The sequence below is a fragment of the Saccopteryx leptura genome, chromosome 12, assembly GCF_036850995.1.
Source record: "Saccopteryx leptura isolate mSacLep1 chromosome 12, mSacLep1_pri_phased_curated, whole genome shotgun sequence".
NCBI classification, from domain to species: Eukaryota; Metazoa; Chordata; class Mammalia; order Chiroptera; family Emballonuridae; genus Saccopteryx; species Saccopteryx leptura.
In genome coordinates this window covers 44,603,852-44,630,928 of record NC_089514.1, presented here as the reverse complement: position 1 = coordinate 44,630,928, position 27,077 = coordinate 44,603,852, and the positions used below count along the sequence as shown (strand labels likewise).

Sequence of the window (27,077 nt, the reverse complement as noted above, 5' to 3'; positions counted from 1 at the left end):
GATTTACTTGATATTTTCTGAACCTTTCACCCTAAAGCAGCAGAATATACATTCTTTTCAAGTGCTCATGGTACATCTCTAAGATAGACCACATGTTAGGGCACAAAATGAGTATCAATAAATTTAAGAAGATTGAAGTCATATCAAGCATCTTCTCTGATCACAATGGCATGAAACTAGAAATAAACTACAATAGAAAAACTGAAAAACATCCAAACACTTGGAGGTAAATACCATGTTATTAAATAACCAATGGGTTAACAATGAGATTAAGGAAGAAATAAAAAATTTCCTTGAAACAAATGAAAATGAACATACAACAACTCAAAATTTATGGAACACAGCAAAAGCAGTCCTGAAAAGGAAGTTCAGAGCATTACAGGCATACCTTAAGAAGCAAGAAAAAGTTCAAATAAACTACTTAACCCTGCATCAAAAAAGACTAGAAAAAGAACCACAAATAAAGCCCAGAGGAAGTAGAAGCATGGAAATAATAAAGATCAGAGCAGAAATAAATGACAAAAAGGCTAAAAAAACTTGACAAAAGATCAATGAAACCAAGAGCTGGTTTTTTGAAAAGGTAAACAAGATTGATGAACTTTTAACCAGACTCATCAAGGAAAAAGAGAGAGGACTCAAATAAATAAAATTAGAAATGAAAATGGAAAAGTAATAACTGACATTGCAGAAGTACAAAGGGTTATAAGAAAATACTGTGAAAATCTATATGCCAAAAAATTGGATAACCTAGGTGAAATGGATAAATTCCTAGTAACATATAATTTTCCAAAACTCAATCTGGAAGTATCAGAAAACCTGAACAGACCAATTACAACAAATGAAATTGAAATAGTTATCAAAAAACTACCAACAAATAGAAGTCCTAGACTGGATGGCTTCACAGGCGAAGTTTACCAAATATTCAAAGAAGAACAAACACATATCCTTCTCAAGTTATTTCAAAAAACTCAAGAAAAGGGAGGACTTCCAAGCTCCTTTGATGAAGCAAGCATGATCCTCATTCTAAAACCTAGTAAAGACACTCTAAAAACAAAACAAAACAAAACAAAAAAACTATAGGGCAATATCCCTGATAAACATAGATGCTAAAATTCTTAACAAATTATTAGCAAACCGGATCCAGCAATACATGAAAAAATCATACCTCATGATCAAGTGGGATTTATTTTGGCGAGGCAAGGTTGGTACAATATTTGCAAATCAATAAATGTGACTCATCACATAAACAAAAGGAAGGATAAATATCACATGATTATATCAATAGATGCAGAAAAAGCATTTGATATAATTCAGCACCCATTTATGATCAAAACTCTGAGCAAATTGGGAATACAGGGAACACACTTCAACATAATAAAGGCTGTCTATGACAAACCCACAGTCAACATCATACTCAATGGGCAAAAATTAAAAGCAATCCCCTTAAAATCAAGAACAAGGCAGGGTGCCCCCTTTTACCACTCTTATTAACATAGTTCTGGAAGTTGTAGCCACAGCAATCAGACAAGAAGAAGAAATAAAAGACATCCAAATTGGAAAAGAAGAAGTAAAACTATCATTATTTGCCGATGACATGATACTGTGCATAGAAAACCCTAAAGTCTCAGTCAAAAAAATACTAGACCTGATAAATGAATCAGGCAAGGTGGCAGGGTATAAAATTAATATTCAGAAATCAGTGGCATTTTTTATACACCAACAATAAATTGTCTGAATGATATATTAAGGAAACATTCCCCTTTACTACTGCAACAAAAAATAAAATAAAATAAAGTTCCTAGGAGTAAATTTAATCAAAGAGGTAAAAGACTTGTACTTGGAAAATTATGAGACATTGAAAAAAGAAATCAAGGAAGATACAAACAAGTGGAAGCATATATAGTGTTCATGGATAGAAAAAATAAACATCATTAAAATGTCTATATTACCCAAAGCAATCTATAAATTCAGTGCAATTTCTATTAAAATACCAATGGCATATTACAAAGATATAGAACAAATATTCCAAAATTTTAAATGAACCAAAAAAGAACACAGATTGCCTCAGCAATCTTTAAAATAAAGAATAAAGTGAAAGGGCCTAACTAGGCAGTGGGCCAGTGGATAGAGCATCGGACTGGTATGTGGAGGACCCAGGTTCTAGACCCCGAGGTCGCCAGCTATAGCATGGGCTCATCTGGTTTGAGCAAGTCTCACCAGCTTGAGCCTAAGGTCGCTGGCTCAAGCAAGGGGTCACTCAGTCTGCTGTAGCCCCCCAGTCAAGGCACATATAAGAAATCAATGAATGAACAACTAAGGAACTGCAATGAAGAATTGATATTTCTTTTTTTTGTTTGTTTGTTTGTTTTTCTGAAGTTGGAAACAGAGAGGCAGTCAGACAGACTCCCGCATGCAACCGACTGGGATCCACCCAGCACGCCTACCAGGGGGCGATGCTCTGTTGCAACCAGAGCCATTCTAGCACCTGAGGCAGAGGCCACAGAGCCATCCTCAGCACCCGGGCCAACTTTGCTCCAATGGAGCCTTGGCTGTGGGAGGGGAAGAGAGAGACAGAGAGGAAGGAGAAGGGGAGGGGTGGAGAAGCAGATGGGTGCTTCTCCTGTGTTCCCTGGCCAGGAATCAAACCCAGTACTCCTGCATGCCAGGCCAATGCTCTACCACTGAGCAAACTGGCCAGGGCCAAGAATTGATATTTCTCATCTCTCTCCCTTCCTGTCTCTCTGTCCCTAACTGTCCCTCTCTCTGACTCTCCCTATCTCTGTCACACACACACACACAAAAAGAATAAAGTGGGAGGCATCACACTTCCTGATATCAAGTTGTACTACGAGGCCATTGTAATCAAAACAGCTAGGTACTGGCATAAGAACAGGCATACCGATCAATAAAACAGAACAGAGAACCCAGAAATAAACCCATACCTTTATCGTCAATTGATATTAAGAAAGGAGGTAAGAGAATACAATGGAGTAAAGACAGTCTCTTTAATAAATGGTGTTGGGAAAATTTGACATGTACATACAAAAAAATGAAAATAGACTACTAAATTATACCATTCACAAAATACAGTGGTACGAGCAGAGATATGAGCAGACCAACATATGAGTTTTAAGATACGAGCTACGACTCAGTCCGTATTTTTGTTTGAGATCCGAGCGAAATTCCGAGATACGAGCCATGATTCGGGAAGCTGCCACTAGTTGGTGCGTTGGCACACGGGTCCAGTATCTGCAGCACAACACCAGCATCTTGTTCTTTCTCACGTGTTACTCATAGAATCAAGTCTAATCTCATGCACTGTACTCGTTCTTGCATCATTTTTGCATTTTTTACTAACTTTTTTTGTGTGCTATCATGGAACCAAAGAAAGTAAGTGTAAAGAACAGTGGTGAGCCCTGGCCGGTTGGCTGAGTGGTAGAGCATCAGCCTGGCGTGCAGGAGTCCCGGGTTTGATTCCCGGCCAGGGAACACAGGAGAAGCGCCCATCTGCTTCTCCACCCCTCCCACTCTCCTTCCTCTCTGTCTCTCTCTTCCCCTCCTGCAGCCAAGGCTCCATTGGAGCAAAGTTGGCCCGGGTGCTGAAGATGGCTCCATGGCCTTTGCCTCAGGCGCTAGAATGGCTCTGGTTGCAACAGAGCAACGCCCCAGATGGGCAGAGTATCGCCCCCTAGTGGGCCTGCCGGGTGGATCCCGGTTGGGTGCATGCAGAAGTCTGTCTGACTGCCTCCTCGTTTCCAACTTCAGAAAAATACAAAAAAAAGAAAAGAGGCAGCAGATGTTTAAGGCAAGTCAGGGCTGGTTTGAAATTTTCAAGAAGAGATCTGGCATCCACTCGGTGGTGAGGCATGGTGAAGCTGCATGTGCTGACGTTAAGGCAGCTGAGGAGTACATTGCACATTTTGCTGTGCTTATCTCAAAGGAAGGCTACATCCCCCAACAAGTGTTCAACTGTGATGAAACAAGATTGTTTTTGGAAAAAAATGCCCCAGAGGACTTTCATCACCGTAGAGGAGAAGAAGCTGCCAGGCCATAAAGCCATGAAGGACCATCTGACTCTTGCATTATGTGCAAATGCTAGCGGTGACTATAAAGTAAAGCCACTGCTAGTGTATCATTCCAAAAGAGTCTTAAAGAAAAACTGCAACCTTATGACCCAGCAATCCCTTTACTGGGTATACACCCCCAAAACTCGGAAACATTGATACATAAAGACACATGTAGCCCCATGTTCATTGCAGCATTGTTCACAGTGGCCAAGACATGGAAACAACCAAAAAGCCCTTCAATAGAAGACTGGACAAAGAAGATGTGGTACATAAACACTATGGAATACTACTCAGCCATAAGAAATGATGACATAGGATCATTTACAACAACATGGTGGGATCTTGATAACATTATACGGAGTGAAATAAGTAAATCAGAAAAAAACCACATGATTCCACACATTGGTGGGACATAAAAACGAGACTAAGAGACATGGACAAGAGTGTGGTGGTTACCGGGGCTGGGGGGGGGGGAGGGGGGTGTGGGACAGAAGGAGGGAAAGGAGAAGGGGAGGGGGAGGGTGACGGAGGACAATCTGACTTTGGGTGATGGGTATGCAACATAATTGAATGACAAGATAACCGGGACATGTTTTCTTTGAATATATGTACCCTGATTTATTGATGTCACCCCATTAACATTAATAATAATTTATTTTTTAAAAAAAGAAAAGAAAAACTGCAGGTTATTTGGCGCACCAATGCTAGGGCATGGGTTACGCGGCAGTTTTTTATTGAATTTCAGTGTAAATCTCGTCTTTGGTCCTGCAGTGAAGAAATATCTTCAACAAAATAAACTCCCGATGAAAGCATTACTAATCCTTGAAAATGCTCCAGCCCACCCACCTGGTCTTGAATTAAGATGACATTCTCAATGAGTTCAAATTTGTAAAAGTCCTCTACCTTCCACCCAACACGACTTCAATCTTGCAACCTATAGATCAGCAGGTCATTTCCAACTTTAAAAGCTTTACACAAAGCACTTGTTCCGCCGCTGCTTTGAGGTGACTGAGAATACAATTTATTTATTTATTTATTTATTTATTTATTTATTTATTTATTTATTTTACAGAGAGACAGAGAGAGTCAGAGAGAGGGATAGATAGGGACAGACAGACAGGAACGCAGAGAGATGAGAAGCATCAATCATCAGTTTTTCATTGTGACACCTTAGTTGTTCATTGATTGCTTTCTCATATGTGCCTTGACCGTGGGCCTTCAGCAGACTGAGTAGCCCCTTCCTTGAGCCAGCGACTTTGGGTCCAAGCTGGTGAGCTTTGCTCAAACCAGATGAGCCCACGCTCAAGCTGGTGACCTTGGGGTCTCGAACCTGGTCCTCGGCATCCCAGTCTGACACTCTATTCACTGTGCCACTGCCTTGTCAGGCTGAGAATACAATTCTAACCCTTTGAGAGTTTTGGAAAGATCTCTACAACATCATGATATGTTTACACATTATTGACTTGGCATAGCATGATATGTTTACGCATTATGGCCTTATGTTGTTGCTGGCAGGGACTTCGAAGGATTCGAACCAGAGACTGAGACTGAGGTAGAAGTGTTGGACGAGAATGTGTCCCTCGTAAAGTCAATGGGTCTGGAGGTAGATGAGGTTGATGTAAATGAGCTCCTCGAGGAACATGAGGAGTAACTCTCAATTGAGGAGTTGAAGGAGCTACAGATGATGCAACATATGAAGCTTCTGCAAGAGATTAGTAGTGAGGAGGAGGTAGAGTTGGAGGAAGTGATTTCTACAAGTTAAATTAAAGACTTGCTGGCAACGTGGGAGAAGCTTTTAAGTTTCATTGAAAAGGAACACCCAGAAAAAGTTTCAACTGGTCGTGCTTCAGCAGTTCTTAATGACACTTGTCACATTTCTATAACATTTTAAAAGGCAGGCAAAAGCAAACCTCTTTGTATAGATTTTTATTCAAAAGTCCTGCAAGTGAAAGTGCCAGAAGTGCAGCCAAAAAGGCAAAAACAGGTGATGATTAAATAAAAAATATGTAATGTTAAGCTTAGGTTAAGTTTAAAGTTAAGAAAGTGCATTTTTTTTTACAATTAAGCTTTTGTGGTTTTATTTTAAATAAAGAAAGTGTAGTTCTAGTTTTGTTTAAAGTAAAGAAAATGGAGTTTTAGTTTACATTTAGTGTTAAGAAAGTGCAGTTTTAGTTTATATGTCTACAGTGCCTGCATTCCTTCCTCCCTCCCTCCCTCCTCCTCTGCCATTCACCTCCGTTAGCCACACTTATCTGTCTTCAAGGTAAGAATACAGTACTAAATAACACTTTTTTCTTTTATTACATATATTTTGTTATGCATTTGTAAAGTATACATGTGTGTTTCTTAATTAAAAAACATGTCTTTTTTCATAATTTAGGATAGTTTGGGGATGTTTCACAGGGCTGGAACGGATTAAATCTATTTCAGTTATTTTAAATGGGAGAAATTTGTTTGATATACGAGTTGACTTACGAGTTTGGTTATAGAACAAATTAAACTTGTATCTCAAGGTACCACTGCAAATTCAAAATGGACTTAAATGTAAGTTGTGAAACCATAAACATCTTGGGAGGAAACATAGGCAGTAAACTCTCTGGTATTTCTTGTAGCAATATTTTTGCTGATTTATCTCCACCAGCAAGTGAAATAAAGAACAAGATAAACAAATGGAACTATATCAAACTAAAAAGCTTTTGCACAGCAAAAGAAACCATGAACAAAATGAAAAGAAAATCCACACAATGGGAGAACATATTAGCCAATAAGTTTGATAAGGATTTAATAAGCAAAATTTATAAACAACTTGTAAAATTCAACACCAGGAAGGTAAACAATCCAATTAAAAAATGGGCAAAAGAACTGAATAGACACTTCTCCAAAAAGGACATACAGATGGCCAATAGGCATATGAAAAAATATTCAACAACACTAATCATCAGAGAAATGCAAATTAAAACCACAATGAGATATCACCTCACACCTGTCAGAATGGCACTCATTAACAAAACAACACACAGTAGGTGCTGGTGAGGGTGTGCAGAAAAGGGAACCCTCCTGCACTGCTGGTGGGAATGCAGACTGGTGCAGCCACTGTGGAAAACAGTGTGGAGTTTTCTCAAAAAATTAAAAATGGAATTGCCTTTTGACCCAGCTATCCCACTTTTAGGAATATATTCAAGAATATCAAATCACTGATTCAAAAGAATATATACCCACTCCCAGGTTTATTGCAGCATTGTTTACAATAGCGAAGATCTGGAAACAGCCCAAGTGTCCGTCAGTGGACAAGTGGGTTAAAAGCAGTGGTACATATACAGAATGGAATACTATGCAGCTGTGAAAAAGAAGGAAATCTTACCTTTTGCGATGGCAAGGATGGACCTGAAGAATATTATGGTAAGTGAAATAACCCAGGCAGAGAAAGACAAATGTCATATCTCACTTATATGCAGAATCTAATGAACAAAGTGAACTGAGAAACAGAATATAGGCAGAGTCAGGGTCACAGGGAGCAGAGGGACAGCTGTCAAAGAAAAGGGGGATGAGGGGATGGAATCAGAATAGGTGAAGGGATGAGTGAAATTATATATACATAACACATAGATACAGATAACAGGACAACAAATCCCAGAGGGAAGTGGGAAGGGAATTAGGGGGAGGGGAGCAAAGGAGGTATAATGAGGGACATGGGGGTGGAGGGTGAGGGTGTTATACTGAGTAGGACACTTGACTCCATGTTAACACAAAAAATATAATTAATAAAAATTTTTAAAATGAAATATATAAAATATAAACAAAAGCTGAAGAATAGTATAAAGCAGGGGTCCCCAAACTTTTTACACAGGGGGCCGGTTCACTGTCCCTCAGACCGATGGAGGGCCGGACTATAAAAAAAACTGAACAAATCCCTATGCACACTGCATATATCTTATTTTAAAGTAAAAAACGAAATGGGAACAAATACAATATTTAAAATAAAGAACAAGTAAAGTTAAATCAACAAACTGACCAGTATTTCAATGGGAATTACGCTCTTCTCACTGACCACCAATGAAAGAGGTGCCCCTTCCGGAAGTGTGGTGGGGGCTGGATAAATGGCCTCAGGGGGCCGCATGCAGCCCGCGGCCATAGTTTGGGGACCCCTAGTATAAAGAATACTCAAGCTTCAACAAATATCAATTCATAAGCAATTAAACTTAAACCCTTCTACTTCTCCTCTCCACTCTTATTATTTTGAAGCAAAATCTAGGTACACAGAACTAATAATACATGCTGAAGCACTCCATAATAATAATATACAGAGATAGTTCTCATTCTACTTCATAACTGCATAGCATTCCTTTGCATAGATGCACAAGTTATTCAAACAACCCCCAATTTATAAATGTATAAAATGTTTCCAGTTTTCTGCTATTACAGTTTTGCAAAGTATAGTACCTCTATTTATTTAAAAACATTTTTAAAAGGCTCTTGGAATCTTTATAATCAAGATGGCATTAACTTTGAAAACTTAACTTCAGTCAACTTTTCCAAAGCACTGCACATTTAAATATGATACATCTTACCTAGGTAAGAAAAGACAGATGTTATGTTGAATTTGTACAAATTCTCATTATGCTGAAGTTTTTATTTTCTATTATCTTGCAAACATTCTAAATATTTTAAAACAGGTAAAACTTATTTTACATAAGGAAGAAACTAAATGACACTATGATGGAGTTCTGATAGACATTATCAGACAAAATTGAACCCTTTAGAAAAGAAAGAAAGAGTGAATAGGAAAGTAAGAAACTATAATAGAGGCAAATATTTAAGTATCACACGGATTAAAACTTGAAACAGTAGTTAATGTAATTAAATAGCAGGTTGGGGACCCGGGTTCGATTCCCGGCCAGGGCACATAGGAGAAGCGCCCATTTGCTTCTCCACCCCTCCGCCGCGCTTTCCTCTCTGTCTCTCTCTTCCCCTCCCGCAGCCAAGGCTCCATTGGAGCAAAGATGGCCCGGGCGCTGGGGATGGCTCTGTGGCCTCTGCCCCAGGCGCTAGAGTGGCTCTGGTCGCAACATGGCGACGCCCAGGATGGGCAGAGCATCGCCCCCTGGTGGGCAGAGCGTCGCCCCATGGTGGGCGTGCCGGGTGGATCCCGGTCGGGCGCATGCGGGAGTCTGTCTGACTGTCTCTCCCTGTTTCCAGCTTCAGAAAAATGAAAAAAAAAAAAAAAAATATATATATATATATATATTCTTAGTCTACAGTGACATAAACAAGAGAATATTTATAAAACATTTTAAATTTGTGGTGTAGAAAGAACATCATAGCTATTAAGTATGTATAGTAATTCTAGAGATTATATCTCCATAAGTCAATTAAACAACTATTAATTGAATTTTATGAGGACAAAGAGTTTACAAGATGCAAGTAGTTTACAATATAAAGAGAAAACAAGGTAGGGAAATGACTAGCTCTGCATCAGACAAAGTCATGTAAAATAAGCCTGAATAAAAAGCAATGTTCTCAGAAGGATAAACAAGGCTTAAAGGACATCTCATAACCTGGAATTTAGGTTTTAATCTGTAGGTATTGCAAGAAATTATATATATATATATGGTGGAGAGGAGTTATCTGAGTTTGAAAGATGTTGGTGACAGTGAGAAGAATGGTTTGGAAGGGACACGCATTTGGAGGCAAAGAGACAATTTAGAGGCATGCACAAGCCTCTGTGCTGTGGGAAGAAGATAGCTTTCAGTGATGAGCAAAACCAGACAAGGTCCCTGGCCTCAAGGGGGCTCACAAACTGGTGGACCAGGCAGAAATTAATCAAACAATTGCAAAGACATATCTAAATGTACATGTAACTGAAATGGGTGCTATAAAAGCCTGGACTACAGGAGGAGGGTTACAGTGTATTGCACACTTCCGGTGGGCACCAACCGCAAAGCAAGCTGTGCAGTGAAGCCGTCCTGACTGGAAGGTTAGACAGTGAGAGCCCAGCCAAGGCAGTGCTTGCTGTGTGGCAGGAGTCCAAAGAAGAGAGGACATGGTTTCATGAAGCTTTCTAAAAGGAGCAGGACATGTACTGAGCTGTGACACAGAAAAGCGAAAGACGGTAAAGGAGAAAGGAAGGTAAACAAATTAGTCCTGTTACAGAAGGACACTGAACTCCTTTATTATTCAAACTTCATCCAGTCAAAACAGGAAGCTTCACAAAGAAATATTAAGCAATGAACATTGTAGGGTTTGCCTTAGTTTGTAAAACACACTACTACTTCCTCTTCTCTAAATCTAAAGAGGAAATCATCATTTTGTTTTGATTTTGAACTCTTAAGGAAATTTTTCTTGACAGTTACAAGGAGCATGTGCAAAAACCAAATATCTGTGCACCAGTGCATGGGTCAGGATACACAAATGATGTGGCCTTTTTAAGGTAAAATGGCAGTGACTGTCTCAAGAACAATGCAGTGTAGCAGGAATTGTCCAATATTACTGTCCTCTAATATTACTTCTCACTGAGCAAGCACAAGTTTTACTCATTTTAGAACAGCAGGGTATAATGTAGTCAAACATGACATTTCTCTCCTAGTTCCACACAGAACCTGAGCATTCTTCTTCATAATTTAGCTCTTCTCACTGCCCTGGGCACATGATCACGCGCTCTTTCCCCAGTGCGCACTACTACAGGTTAGTTACGTGATCGTTTCTATGGAACTCGGAGCCAGGCCTCTTGGAGGAAGAAGTCTGAGACACCAATTTTTTGTTGTTGTTTTAGTTTCCTATATTTATTAAGAAAACAGTGTTAAGCCAAATTCGGAGGGACCCAAAACATGAAAGACAGGAACAAGGTCCGTCGTTTACACATCAAAGCTTTATTGTCTAGCTTGGCCAAGCGGCAGCAGCTCCGACAGAAATCTGAGGGAGAGCGCGCCGGCCCTTTGTTCTACCTAGTTTTTATAGTTTTGTAAGTGGGAAGTATAGAAGCAAAAATTGTAATTAAGAGCCCTTTACCACTATTGGTTATAGTCATATGTCCTTTAACATGATAGGACCATGTTCAATTTTGCAAGCCATACATCATGTTGGAGAAAACAAAATTTACAAACAAATCAACACAATGGTAGAAAAGTGTCTCTTTACATATTAAAAGGCCTTCCTATATTTTCTAGTGTTCATCCGCCATCTCTCTGTCCAGAGTCAGAGGTATTAACCACATGCATTTACATAGGAGAGGTAGTTTCCGTGGGGACAAATGCCTGCAAATGGCTCACTGCTATAAGAAAAGGTTTATTTTGGCTTTTCTCTCCCTGCACCTGGCTAGCCATTCACCCCTTTCCCCACAGGTGTGGTGGAATGTCTGGGAATCCACGTTTTCCTCCCTTTGCATTTACAATACAATGGCAAGGGCCATCCTGGTCATGCCAATCAAACAGTACAGAGACTATTCTCACAATGTCTCTGCACACCTTAACCCAAATTAATAAAATGTTCTCCAAGCCTCTTAAAATATTAATATTAATTCTGCAGCTTTTGGTACTTTACAACACCTGAGGGTGAAATGGCTCAGTGGCTCCTCAACAGATACGTCAAAACGAGATTACAAAAATTGTGGTGTATTTAAATTTGTGTGACAAATTCCACTCGATCATGTCACTGTGATTATATGTATATTCTCTTTTGGAAATATTAATAAAAATCTATAGAAGGCCTTTTCTGAAAGGCCTTTTCTTGTCCACAATATAAGAGGCTTCCAAGACTGGGCAGCCAATTCAACACGTAGCCTACAGTTACCTCAGATCCCCTTAATCCAAAAACAACAAAATCATCATCAGATATTACCATTTTGGTAAGCCTAATGCACAGATACAACTGTTGCACTTACTCTTGTATTGATCTTTTATTCTATGTCCTATTATGTAATACCTCGTATTACTCTATAAAGACAAGATTAGACTTGAAGCATTTTTTTAAAGATGTAGATTCAGATTTCAGGTCATATTTTAAAAAGAGGGGGTAGAAACTTCTGGTCAAGATGACAGAGTAGGTAAATGCAGTGCTCACCTCCTTCTATGACCACATCAACATTACAACTAAATTATAGAACAACCATCCCAAAGAACCACCTAAAAACTAGCTGAACAAAACTCCTATAACTAAGGATATAAAACCATGTTGAGACTGGTAGGAGGGGTGGAGACATGAAAGGGGATGGGCCCATATCCACGTGCAGTGGATAAGAGTAGGGAGGGATTGGAATACTACTTGGCTATAAAAGGAAGGAAATCTTACTCTTTGTGACAGCATGTATGGACCTGGAGATTATTATGCTAAGTGAAAATAGCCAGTCAGAGAAAGATAAGTACCATATGATTTCACTCATATATGGAATTTAATGAACAAAATGAACTAACAAAGAAAATTGAAACAGACTCATAGATAGAGAGCAAGTGGACAGCTGCTGGGGAAGGAAAGAGTGGGTGAGGGGAGTAGATGGATTGAGAAAAAAGAAAAGAAAATACTCATGGACAGGAACAACAGTGTCATAATTTCTGGGGTGACAGGGAAGGTGGGGGGAGGTAGAAGAGGGGAGGGGGGTAAATGGTGATGGACAGAGACTTGACTTGGGGTGGTGAACAGAATACGGTGTACAGATGATGAGTTGTAGAATTGTGCACCTGAAACCTGTATAATTTTGTTAACCAGTGTCACCTCAATAAATTCAATAAAAAGAAAAAAAATTAATAGGGAGAGATAGCTCAACTATGGAATTTTCCCCAGAGAAGTGAAGGGTTTCAGCCCCACATGAAGCTCCCTAGCCTAGACCACCAGTACTAGGAAGAGGGTCCCCACTCTGGCTGTGAAAGTCAGCTGGGATTCTGTCTGGGTGAGAATGAAGGCTCCTGGATACCCAGGCATTCTTGTAAAGGGTCTACACACAGACTCATTCACTCATAAACACTCGTACTGAGCTCCAGCAAAGGGGCAGCAGGGACATACGGGAAGGAGCTGAATTGCTGGGCTTCAAGGTAAGAGCTGGAAGGACTAAAATGACTGCAGTTTCCTTTGTTCTTTCATTAAACCTTCCTTCTACACAGCCAGCAGGCACAGGTGGACATCCAGTCTGAGTCTCCATTAGCTAGGCTGACATGGTTTTTGCCCCATACTGATGATTCTCTGAGACCCTGCCCATCCTGAACCTCTTTCAGAGCTTAATACATATAAGTTGCCTGCCTCAGTCCACACCATGAACTTTCCTAAAGTCTCTCAAAGGTCCACCAAGCCCAAGTAAGCAGTGGCTGGCCTCAGCATGCCCTGTACCTCTTGCTAAGCAGCCCAAGCCTGACACTAGAGGCAGGCAGCCTCCATTGACCGCATAACCACTCCGAGATGCCTCCAAGCCCAATATAAGCAGCTACCAAACAAAGATCACTTTGTAGCTCTTACCAGGTGGCCCTGGTAAGAATGGCCAGTGGCTGATCTTAGCCTGCACTAGAGCCTAAGAAGCCCAAGAACCAACACCCAATGGACAGCTCTAAACTACACTAGAGTACCAACCACTTAGGACCACAAATGACACACCCAAGTCAGCAGGCAGCGGAACCCAAATAAAGTGAATCTTGCTCCATGGGTTCAACCCACACACAACATCTTGTCCACTGTAGTCATGGACAGTCCTCACTGTCAATCAGCCTGAGGATTAATCCCACCTACTGCAATCAATAGGAGAGCACACACAACCCACATAAGGTACACTCCTGGAGGATCTGACTCAACAGGGATATTGTGCCACTGGACCCCCAGGACACTTACTACTATATAAGGCCACTCTTTGAAGACTAGGAGAAGTAGCAGACCTACCTAATCATAGAAACAAACACAAGGAGACAGCCAAAATGAGAAAACAAAAAAAACACATGCTCCAAATGAAAAAACAGGACAAAGCTCCAGAAAAAAAAAAAAAAAAAACTAAACAAAATGGAGTCAAGCAATCTACTAGATGCAGAGTTCAAAACACTGGTTATAATGATGCTCAATGAACCTAGGGGAAGCATAAATGATATAAGTGAAAACTTCAACAAAGAGAAAACATAAAGGCTATAGAAGCCATAAAATAATACAGTCAGAAAAAAAGAAAATGAATGCATTAGATGGAATCAATAGCAGATTAGATGAAGCAGAGGACAGAATTAGCAATTTGGTAGGCAAGGTAGCAGAAAACACTCAAGAACATCAAAAAAGAAAAAAGAATCCCAAGAAATGAGGATAGTTTAAGGGAACTCTGGGCCAGCATCAAGTGAAACAATATATAGAAAGAGATGAGAGCAAGGGATTAAGAACTTATTTGAAGAAGTAAAAACCAAATACTTTTCTAACCTGGCAAAGGAAATAGTCATACAAGTCCAGGAAGCACAGATGATAAACCTCCAAATGCCCACACCAGACCCATCATAACTAAAATGCCAAAGGTTAAAGACAAAAAGAATTTTACAAGCAGCAAAAAAAAAAAAAGTTACCTAAAGGGGAGCTCCTATAAGACTGTCAGCTTATTTCTCAAGAGAAACTTTGCAGGTAATACGGTATTAGCATAAAATATTCAAAGTGATGAAAAGCAAGGACCTATAACCAAGACTATTCTACCCAGCAAAAGTATCATATAAAATTGAAGAGTAAAGAGCTTCCCAGACAAAAGAAAGCTAAAGGAGTCTGTTACCATCAAACCAGTATTACAAAAAATGTTAAGGGTCTTCTTTAAGAAGAGGAAAAACATTAAAAATATGAATAAGAAAAATCATAAAGAAAAAAATTCTCAGTGACAAATGCAAACAAAAAGTAAAAGCACTGAATAAATCAGCCAACATTAAAGCTAGCACAAAGGTTAAGTAAAAGCAAAAGTAGAAATATCATGTGTAACAGTAAATTAAGGATACACACATACAAAAAAGTAAAAAAAACAATGACAAAACAAACATGGGAGGTGAATAAAAATGGTAGTGATTGTAGAATGTGTTCAAACTTAAGCAACCCTCAACCAACAATAGACTGCTATAAATATAGTTTGGTATGTATGAAACACATGGTAACCACAAACCAATGATCTAGAAAAGGTATACAAAAATGAAGAGAAAGAAATCTAAACACACACTACAGAAAGTCACCAACATATAAGAGAACAAGAGAATAAAAAAAGAATGAAGAAAAACTACATGAACATTCAGAAAACAATTAATAAAATGGTAATAATTATATATATATAAATAGTTACTTTAAATGTAAATGGATTAAATATTTCAATCAAAAGATGAATGGATAAAGAGGTGGTACATATATGCAATGGAATATTACTCAACCATAAAAAAGAATAAACTCCCGTCATCCGGGAGCATGGAGGTTGCTGGCTTGATTCCCCAATTAGGGCCCATACAGGAGCAGCTCCATGTTCCTGTGTCTCTTTCTCTGCCTCTCTCAAAAATAAACAAAATAAAACAAATTTAAAAATTAAAAAATAAAATAAAATAAATAAAATAAAAATAAAGTCTTACCATTTGTGACGATGTGAATGGACCTAAAGATATCAAGCTAAGCAAAGTAAGTTGGACAGAGAAAGACAAACACCATATGATTCCACATATATGTAGAATCTGAAAAACAAAATAAACCAACAAACAAGACATAAACAAACTGACAGAACAAAATGATGGTTGTCATTTGGGAGGGGGTTTAGGGGCCTAGGTGTAAAGGTGAGGGGATTAAGAAGTACAAATTAGCAGTTACAAAATAGTCACAGGGATGTAAAGTATAGATTAGAGCAGTGGTTCTCAAAGTGTGCGCCAGGGCGCACTGGTGCACCCTAGATTTCCAGGTGCACCCTATGGTATTTCAGAAAAATATGTGCCTGTTGGGGACCAAAAAACCAACAGGGTTTTTAGAGTTTAGAGTTTTGGGAGACAGAGGGGTGGGAAATTGGCTGTAAGCTGACAGTCTGCCCAAACCCCACCTCACTTGCCTGATTAGGTTGCAAAAGGCTGTTAAGCTGTGGTGCTGGATTGTTTACACTACCCCCCATGTTCCCCAGAAAGACTGGAGGCAAGTTTCTTCTATCCTTTGCTTGGTGTAAAGTTAAGATGATATGTATGGTGGGGGTTTTCTGAACTCAACACAAGAATAAAAAGAGAGGAATTCTTCAATGTATTGATGAGGAAATGAGAGTTTGCTTTTCAAATATATGTCCAAACATTGAAGAAATCTCTAGGACACATCAGGCTCATGTATTTAATAAACACAAGAATGAAAAAACTTGACATATTTGTGCCGGGACCTGCCAAATTTACTAAATCTTACTAAGAATGTATCTATATACTATATAAAAAGATAACTTTTTTGTCATTTTTCTTATTTTTTAACCCTTTTTTTGAATTCTAAAACACGTAACTCAAAAAATGTAACATAAAAATGTTTTTTAATGTCAGAATAAATTTAATTTTGTTGTATTTATTTCATTTAATTACCATAAAAGCACGCTTGGACTCTATATTTTTTTCTTTAATATTTGACTTAATTATTATAATATATTTCTCAGAAATTTGTATATAGTGTGCCTACAATTATTTGTAGGATTTTAAATGAGCCTCGACTTCAAAAAGTTTGAGAACCACTGGATTGGAGAATATAGCCAGTAATATGAAAATAACTATACATGGTATCAAGTGAATGCAAAACTTATAGGGGAATCACTTTATAAGTTACATAAATGTCTAACCACTGTGTTGTACACCTAAAACTAATATTAAATATCAACTGTAATTGAAAAATAAAAATTTTAAAAAGAGTGGGTAGAAAAGCTTTGTCATTCAAATATCCAAGAAATCAAATCACAACTTCCGTTTTTAAAAAAAAAAGTGAAAAAGAAAAACTCCCTCTCAAAAAAGAATCCAGCACAAAAAAACCTATTCTGACACAGAAAAAACCAAAACTAGTGCAGTAAGTAGCTGCAAGTAAAATTTGCCCCATAATTGAAGTGTTAAAATAACAACGTGGATTGGACTACCTTTAATTAAAAAATACATACACATCAGTGGTGGCATTCAAATAATTTAACAACCAGTTCTGCCCTAATGACTGTTTTAAGTTTAAAAAAAATGATATAACGAAAGATAGTTTATTACTTCATGCATTTAATACATAAATAAGAACAATAAAAGAGGTACACAAACTAGATTGTTATAAGAGCTTTAAAATATCAATGAAAAATATTAAATAATACCTGACAAAAACAATAAAACTGTTATTTAAGATATTTCTATATTGTTTCTTGATTGGCATCCTCACTTGCAATTTTTTTCACCTATGGATGGAATGAACATTACTATGGGCACTTAGAACATGCTGTTGTGCAAATAACGTTAAAAAAGAGTAAGGAATGTAAATTTGTGATTCCCACATCGGGCAGTTGCCCAGGCAACTCTCTCTTTCTTCACCTGAGAGAGAACCCTGATTACAAGTGCCATTTTAATAACCAGTTTGCCAAACTCAACAACAATAAGGCATCATTCTGCTGAACCAGTGCAAGCCGGCTGACTCCCACCTCTGCCTTTTCCTCTTTCCTCTATCTTAGTTAGAAACTGTGGGCCTAGACGGGTTTGTTTCCTTTGCAAATAACTTCATGAAATATGGGCTATTACTGCTTTTGATCTGAAACAGCCCAGGTTTCTTCCTTCCTTTTTCCCCTCCCCCCCTCTCCCTCCACCTACTTCTCATATTATTTCATCTAAGATTGTGATTAGAAGTTTTAACTTAGTTCACTAGGATGATAGCGTGAAGTCAAGGAAATGACTATCACGAAGTTCTTCAATTTAGTCTTGAATTTCATTCCTCTCCTTTCTGGGTGACCTTAGGTAAGATATTCAACCTGCAAGTGGCTGTTTGCTTAAATGTAAAATGATTCAAAAGTTGTGAAGAGTAAATGAGACAGTGCATGTGAAGTCTCAGTCCAGCGCCCAGCAGTAGTCCTCAATAACTCTTAGCTCCCTCGCATCGCTACCTGGTTCTCTTGCTTTCATGTGTAACATGACCTAAATTGTGCTGACAGGGAACAAGGAAATAGAGGTCAGCTTGGGAACTATAGGCTGGGAAAGGCGACCTGGATCCTCTTCAGCACACATTTGTCCCAGAGGACTCCTCAGGATTTTGTGTGAGTCCTGCTAAACCTAATCTTCAAATCCCACTGTGAGATGTTTAAATCTAAGATAAAAAAGACTGTCTAGGACACTGGGTATGGGAGAGGGCGGAGGAGAGGGAGGACGTGAGCAACACATTATTTTTAAAAGTCCTTAAAAGAATATGTGTCAAATCCAAGTATGGGCAGAGCCAGCTTCAGACAATTAAGTAAAACAGGCAAAATTCCCTCTCTCATGTCTAGAAATTTCATAGTCTTCTCTCCTTATTGCGTATTTCCTGCTCTCAGGCTTACCCTGGCCATAGGCAGATCTCCGCATCAGTCTTTCTCCCACTGGGCTGCTTCCCTTACTCAATTTGTTTCCTTCCTCTAAAGCAATGATTTTCAACCTTTTTCATCTCATGGTACACATAAACTAATTACTAAAATTCTGCAGCACACCAAAATATATATTTTTTGCCAATCTGATAAAAAATTAGGTATATTTTTGATTCATTCACACTGGATGGCTATTATTATGTTGGCTGTTGTTACTTTTTTATTTGACAAACTAAGGGAAAAGAGCCCAGTGCCCCTGAGTAAATAGCCAGGTATTTCATGTTTTAAAAATTCTTGCGGCACACCAGTGTGCCACGGCATACTAGTTGAAAATCGCTGCTCTAAAGGCAAAGGTTCTACTAAGCCAATCTTCCTATTTTGCATTGGAAGAGGAAATCAAAAATAAAAATAAACAAATTCTCTTTCTCTGAGCTGGGGAACAGGCAGAGTTGGCTAGAAAACAAGTTGGCATGGGCCCAGAGGTGGATTAAGGTCGGTTGAGGACCTGGGTGCAGAAAAAAATATTGGGCCCCTTACATTAGAAAAAAGTGTCAAATTGGGATTTTGTGGGGCCCTTGAGAAGTCGGGGACCAGGGTGCGCGCCTGGTGCGCCGCCATTAAATCCGCCTCTGCATTGGCCCCTGTTCACTTAGGACCAGGCTCAGATAATAAAACAGTGGAGCTTGGACATGCAAAGCATCAGAGGGATAATCTGCCTCAATTCCCAACTGGGCCTTGGGGAAGTGGCAAGGTTCCGGAGCCACCCTAAACCTTACCTTTTCACATGATGTAGTAGAAAGGAATATCTAAGCAAAAAGGGCCCAAGAGTTTTCACCAAGGGATGTGGGAGAGGTGTTGAGGCTGGTTGGGAGTACTACATCACAAGAACCCTTGATGTGATAAAAAGACACTGCTTCATAAAGTTTTGTAGATCACCGACATCTTCTGGGAATCAGAATTCTCAGAAGATGCCAGCATGGAGGCCCATGTCTGAGATCCAGGTAGATGTACTTCAGGAGAAATCAGGATGATTAGATACCAATGACTGACCAGACAAGCATCCTGAAGCCATAATGCTACCTAATGATCCTGAAGTTGAGTCTCATGCCCATGAGAAGAAGAGGAAAAGGTAGAAATCAATTAAGTCTTGTTATTCAAAAAGCAGCTTTATTTTTATTTATTTATTTTTTTTATATTTTTCTGAACCTGGAAACGGGGACAGTCAGACAGACTCCCGCATGTGCCCGACCGGATCCACCCGGCACGCCCACCAGGGGGCGATGCTCTGCCCACCAGGGGGCGATGCTCTGCTCCTCCGGGGCGTCGCTCTGTTGCGACCAGAGCAACTCTAGCGCCTGGGGCAGAGGCCAAGGAGCCATCCCCAGCGCCCGGGCCATCTTTGCTCCAATGGAGCCTCGCTGCGGGAGGGGAAGAGAGAGACAGAGAGGAAGGAGAGGGGGAGGGGTGGAGAAGCAGATGGGTGCTTCTCCTGTGTGCCCTGGCCGGGAATCGAACCTGGGACTTCCGCACGCCAGGCCGATGCTCTACCACTGAGCCAACCAGCCAGGGCCAGCTTTATTAATTTATTTTTTTAATTGAGTTTATTGTGGCTTCTGTAAATCCTTGCTTATAAGACTTGTCTTCAGCTACTCTTCAGTTATGCAGTTTGATTGCTCTCTATTTTAGTTGTAATTCTACCTTGGTTCTGGGAGAAAGTGATTGTAGCTTCCATCTATTCTGCTACCATTCTGGATCAACCAAAAAGTAGCTTTGTTGAGGTAAAGCTTATGTACAATAAAACTCAATTTTAAGTGTATAATGTGATTTTTTTTACAAATATTGACAGTTGTATAATTACTGCCACAAACATTCCCATCACTCTAAAAAGCTCCTTTGTGCTCCTTTACAATCAGTGTTCTCTCTATCCCAGGCACCCAGTAACCACCAGTAGTTTTGCTTTTCTATAGAATGTTGTGTAAATAAAACTATAGATGTCTGATTTCTGTCATTTAGCATAAAGTTTCTTATGTTCATCTTCATTGCTGTGGATTATCAATATTTCATTCCTTTTATTGATAAATGCTATTCCATGGTATGAATACATCACAATTTATTTGCCTTTCTCCAATTGATAGACATTTGATTTGTTTCTAGTTTTTGGTTATTATAAATAAAGTTGTTATTTGAGTACAAGTCTTTATGTGAATATATGTTTTCATTTCTCTTGGGTAAATCCATGGCAGTGGAATTGCTAGGTCATAGGGGAAGTGTATGTTTAATTCTATAAGAAACCATCAATTGTTTTCCAAAGCAACTGTACCATTTTACATTCCCACCAGTAATATAAAATGTGGGAATGTAAAATGTTCCTGTTCTGCATCCTTTTCAACACTTGGTATTGTCAGTATTTTTAGTTTTAGCCATTATGGCAGGTGTGTAGTGGTATCTACTTTTCCTATTTAATTTGTGGTCTTACTTTGCATTTCCTTAATGACAGATTATATCAAATGGGCTTATATTCCAATTACATATCTTCTTAGATAAAGTGTCTATTCAAAAATTTTTGCCCATTAAAAAAATCAGATTGTTTTTGCCCTGGCTGAATAGCTCAGTTGGTTAGAGCATCATCCTCAAGCACAGAGGTTGCTGGTTCTATCCCTGGTCAGGGCACATATGGGAGCATATTGAGGTTCCTGTCTCTTTCTCGCTCTCTTCCTCTCTCTAAAATCAATAAAATAAATATTTTTAAAAATCAGGTTGTTTTTCTTTATATTAATGTTATAAGAGTTCTTTGTGTATTCTGGATAGAAGTCCCTTATTAATATGCTTTGTAAATACTTTCAGTTCAATCTTTTCTTAGCATTTAATACTTTGAATAGAAAAAGTTTTGAATTTTGAGAAAATCCAATTTGACAGTTTCTTTTATGGTTTATGCTTTTTTGTATCTTATTTAATAAATCTTTGCCAAAGTCATAGTCATAGATATCCCCCTATATTTTCTTCTAGAACTTTTATAGTTTTAGCTCTCTTATTTGCATCTTTTATTTATTTCAATTTATTATGTATGATGGGAAGTAAGGGTTGATGTTCTTTGGTGTAGGGCAGTGGTGGTGGGGGGGGTGATATGGTTATCCAGTTTTCCCAGCACCATTTGTTGGCAAATGTGTTCTCTTCCTATTGAAGAATCAACTCACCTTTTACAAAAATCAATTAACCAAGTATGTGTAGGTCTATTTCTATATCCTCTATTCTGTCCCACTGATTCATATGTTGGTTCTTAAACTGTATTTATTATTATAGCTTTAGAATAAGTCTTTTTAAAATGAGGTAGCATAAGTCCTCAAAATTAGTTATTTTTTTTAAATGGTTTTGGCTATACCAGGTATTTTATATATCCATATGCTTTAGAAGCATCTTGTCAATTTCTATTTTTACAAAAACCTGCTGGAATTATGACTGAACAATGAATTAATAGATCAATATGGGGTGTTATGTCATCATAACATTGAGTCTTATTGTCCTCTAATATGGTATTTCTCCCCTACTTATTTAGGTCTTCAGTTTCTTTCAGCAATGTTTTATGGCTTGCAGAAACCAGGTCTTGTATATAATTCATTAACTTCATCCCTATGTATTCCACATTTTGTATGATATTATAAATGGCATTATTACTAAATTTCAATTCCCAAGTGTCATTGTTAATCTTTTGAAATAAAGTTGAATTTTGTTATTGACCTTGTGTCTTGTAACATTGTGAAACTTTATAATTAATTCAGTAACTTATATAATATTCCTTAGAGTTTTCTACTTAGATGATCATGTTGTCCCCAGGTAAAGATAATTCTACTTCTTTTTTTCTAATGTAGACTCCTTGTCTTTCTTTTTATTGCCTTATTGCACTGTGTAGAGCTTCCAGTACAATGAAGAATAAAAGTGATAGAGTGAACATCCTTGCCTTGTTCCAGATCTTAAGCAGGAAAACATTTAGTCTTTTATACTTAAGTATAGCAATAAGTGTAAGTTTTTCATAGATACCTGTATTAGGTGAAGGAAGTTTCCTTATCTTCCAAGTTATGAAGAGTTTTTATCAGTAATGAGTTAAATTTTGCTAAATGTTTTTGTTTGTTTGTTTTTTATTGATTTGAGAGAGAGATACAGTAAGGGGGAGAGAGATATGAGAAGCATCGACTTGTATTTGCTTCATTTTGGTTGTTCATTGATTGTTTCTCATAAGTTTCCCAATGAGGGGGTGCTCAAGCTGAGCCAGTGACCCCTTGCTCAAGCTGAGACATGGGGCTCAAGCCAGTGACTTTTGGGCTCAAGTCAGTGATCTTGGGATCATGTTGATGATCCCACCCTCAAGCCAGGGGTCACTCTTAAACTGCTGAGGCAGTGCTTAAGCTGGCAACATTGAGGTTTTGAACCTGGGACCTCAGCATTCTGGGTCAACACTCTATTTACTGTGCTACCACCAATTGGGCAAATTTTGCTGAATGTTTTTTAAATCCACTGAAATGATCATATTTTCCAACAGTTTCTGGAACAATTGGACATCCTTATGCAAAAGAATGCATCTCAACTCATACCCTGCATCACTTACAAAAATTTCCTGGAAATAAGGTATAGACCTAAATGTAAAACTTTAAGTTAAAAAAAAAATCCAAGAAAAAACATAGGAGAACAATCTTTGGGGAAAATTTTTCTTTTGTTTCTTTTGTTTTTGTTTTTTTAAAGATAGAACACAAAATCACAAATCATGAAAGAAAAGAAATAGGTAAATTGAAGTTATTCAAAATTTAAAAGATCTTTTCAGAAGACTGTTGAGAAGCTAAAAACAAAAGCCACAGCTGGGAATAAAGTATAATATGTGAAAATAATGTATATAACAAAAGACTGGTATCAAGAATATATAAATCAATAAAAAAATCAAAGATACCAATAGAAAAATAGGCAAAAGATCTGAACAAATACTTCACAAAAGATATACAAATTGCAAATAAGAATATGAAAATATGCTCACTTTATTAGTAATTGGGGAAATTCAAATCAAAATCACAAAGAGATAGAACTACATACATATTAGAGTACTTTTTGTTTGTTTTTTTAGGTAAGAGGAGGAAAGATAGTGAGGCAGACTCCTGCATGTGCCCCAACCATGATCCACCCAGACTGATGCTCGAATACCGAATTATTTTCAGTGCTTGAGGCCCATGTGTCCCAATAGAGCTATCTTCAGTGGCCAGGGCCATGCTCGAACCAACTGAGCCACTGGCTGCATGAAGGAAAGGGAGAGAGGGAGGGAGGATGATGGAGGGGGAAGCATATGGTCGCTTCTCCAGGGTGTCCTGACCAGGAATTGAACCCGGATGTCCATATGCTGGCTGATGCTCTAGCCATTGAACCACTGGCCAGGGTCATATTAGAGTGATTTTAAATAATGTGACAATTCCTAGTGTTTGTGAGGATGTGGAGTAACTGGAATTCTCACATATTGTTAGTGGGAATGAAAATTTCTATTGTTCCTTAGGAAGTATTTTAGTTGTTTCTCATAAAGTTAAACATACATTTACCATATGACCCAGCATCCCATTCATGTATAGGTAAATGAAGACATATCCATTCAAAACTCTACACAAATGTTTACATTGTCTTTAATCGTATTCAACAAAAATTGGAAACAATCCAAATATCAAGTTGTGGAGGTATAAACAAATTATGTTATATTAATACACTGGAATTGAACTATGAAAAGGAACAAGCCATGATACATACAACAACATGGATGAATCTCAAATGCAATATACTAAGACAAATGGCGATGTACTATTTGATTTCATTTACATGAGTTTCTGGAAAAGGTATAGGGACAGGTAATAAAGTTCAGTGGTTGCCAGGGTTCTGTGTTTTGGAGGAGAAAGACAGACTAAAAAGGTCTTGAGAGAATTCTTGGCAATGATGGAAAAGTTCTATGGTTTGATTGTCATGGTAGTTATACGATTGTATACATTTGCCAGAATTCATAGAGCTGTACACCTAAAAATTGTGAATTTTATTGTGCATAAATTATACCTCAATAAACTTAACTTTAAAACAAAGCAAAGCAAACAAGAAGAACCAGTCTACACTGACTGTTAATTAAAATTGAAGGCCATCAGAATAAAGAAAAAATTACAAAAATAACCAAAGAGAAAAAACAGATTTCTATAAAGGAATTAAATTTGACAGAAGACTTCTCATTAGCAAAAACTATACTTCTTCAAAGTACTGAGAGACAGTATCTGTCAATTAAATTATTATTAAAGTGAGAGTAAAATAAAGACATTTTTAGACAAAGTCTGAAGAAATTACTCAGGGGCTCAATGAATATATAAAATGTATATACTTTAGTAAAATATGAACTGAATCTAAAGGAAAGGGGTAAATTGGTAAACATTACTAAAATTTAAAAAGCATTGAATAAAAACAACAACAATAATAACTACTTGTGTGGCTTCAAAAACAAGGTGGAACTAAAATACCCAAGGTAATAAATGACATGGAAGATGGAAGGGAAAAGACTGATGTTAAAAAATTCTATTCTTTTTTTTTTTTTTTTTGTATTTTTCTTAAGCTGGAAACGGGGATAGACAGTCAAGACAGGCTCCCGCATGCGCCTGACCGAGATCCACCCTGCACGCCCACCAGGGGCGAGGCTCTGCCTCCTCGGGGCCTCGCTCTGCCGCGACCAGAGCCACTCCAGCGCCTGGGGCAGAGGCCAAGGAGCCATCCCCAGTGCCCAGGCCATCTTTGCTCCAATAGAGCCTTGGCTGTGGGAGGGGAAGAGAGAGACAGAGAGGAAGGGGGGGGGGGTGGAGAAGCAAATGGGCGCTTCTCCTATGTGCCCTGGCCGGGAATCAACCCGGGTCCCCCGCATGCCAGGCCGACGCTCTACCGCTGAGCCAACCAGCCAGGGCCAAAAAATTCTATTGTTTTAAAGGATGAGGAAGAGACTGACTGATAGACATCTGCAAAGTCCAGTGAGTATACTAAAGTTTTAAGGATAATAATTAGAAGAAAATAACCTTTTAAGTTACTATGGAGGAAAAAGGTGAGTAAAGAAAAACATTTAGACTAAAAGAAGACTTTAATAGAGAAAAAGAGGAACAACAAGTGGAAAATACAAAGCAAGATGTTATGAATAGGTATATAAATGTAAAAGTAATTACCAAAAATGTAAATAGATTACATTTACCTGTTAAGACAGATTCTCAAATTAGATTTAAAATATCGAGTTATATTGTTTATGAGAGACAAGTCTCAAATATATTGTCACGGGTTTGAAATAAAAGAATGAAATTGTTATTAGTTAAAAATATACATCAAGACAGAATACAATAGTAGAGATAAAGAGGTTCATCATTTAATGACAAAAAAAATCAGGAAGCAATAATAATCCTGATATAACTAACAACATAGCCTCAAAATATATAGAATGCAATTATGCTGTTGCTACTCAAAGAATATATCAATGCTATTACTATGTGATGGTTGAAACACTATTGCTTCCTTGTGGAAATGGAATAAAGCATTAGCACTGCAAGAACTCTAGTCTAAAGCAAGCTTTTAAACTTTTCTATTGTAAGTAAACTCTGTGGTTACAATAAATACTATCTTAAACACACACACACAAATACACAAATACATATTGCTTTAATGTACAAAGTACTCACATCCCCCTACCTCAAGAATCTTCCTGAGATATTTGTAACCTAGGTAACTTCTTATGGTGTTTAAAGTAGAAAAATTTGACCACATTAAATAACAAACATTTTCCTGTCCATCTTCTATGTGGAAACAAACAATGTGTCAATTTTCAAGTGGGACTACCTACCTATTCATTAAATACTTCTTAGTACTCTTAGTTAGTAGTTTAGATTATTGATTTTATTAAGATTTCATATGAAGTCATAAGATATATTTAAAAGTTTATAATTGGGAAAGCAAATTCCTAGGTCTTCCCTCACTTAAGCTGAGTTCCATAATTCTTTGTTTAGGTTACATTTTTTTCTGAAAACTCTCTTATGCCATCTGCTGTCCATTATATTGAAATTATTAAATAAAGTAAAATATTCATGGGTATTTACATATAGATGGTAAGAAATCCTCTACCTATTTCATTATTAAGTCTTAGGAAGTAATATATACTAAGAGATGCTTTAAATTTTTTTTTTTTTTGTATTTTTCCGAAGCTGGAAACGGGGAGAGACAGTCAGACAGACTCCCGCATGAGGGAGGGGAAGAGAGAGACAGAGAGGAAGGAGGGGGGGGGTGGAGAAGCAAATGGGCCCTTCTCCTATGTGCCCTGGCTGGGAATCGAACCTGGGTCCCCCGCACGCCAGGCCGACGCTCTACTGCTGAGCCAACTGGCCAGGGCCGCTTTAAATTTTTAAAATGATAAATATAATATGTTTATTATTGAAAACGCACATACACAAAATGAAGAAATATGCAATTCATTATCTCACAACTTAGAATTACCAAGTTTT

General features: G+C 38.1%; 1 protein-coding gene across 5 annotated transcripts in view; it reads right to left on the bottom strand.

Annotated features, from left to right (window-relative positions):
* The window catches only part of CCDC146 (coiled-coil domain containing 146), a 194,783-nt gene that overhangs the window by 164,175 nt on the left and 3,531 nt on the right, over window positions 1–27,077 (bottom strand). Inside the window, exon 1 of one of the 5 annotated variants that reach the window (XM_066354446.1) lies at window positions 15,602–15,672. The exons of the other annotated variants lie outside the window; for them this stretch is intronic. The gene's annotated coding sequence lies outside the window, so the exon portion shown is untranslated. Of the gene's footprint in view, window positions 1–15,601; window positions 15,673–27,077 lie in introns of those variants that run through there. 5 annotated transcript variants of the gene reach the window in all.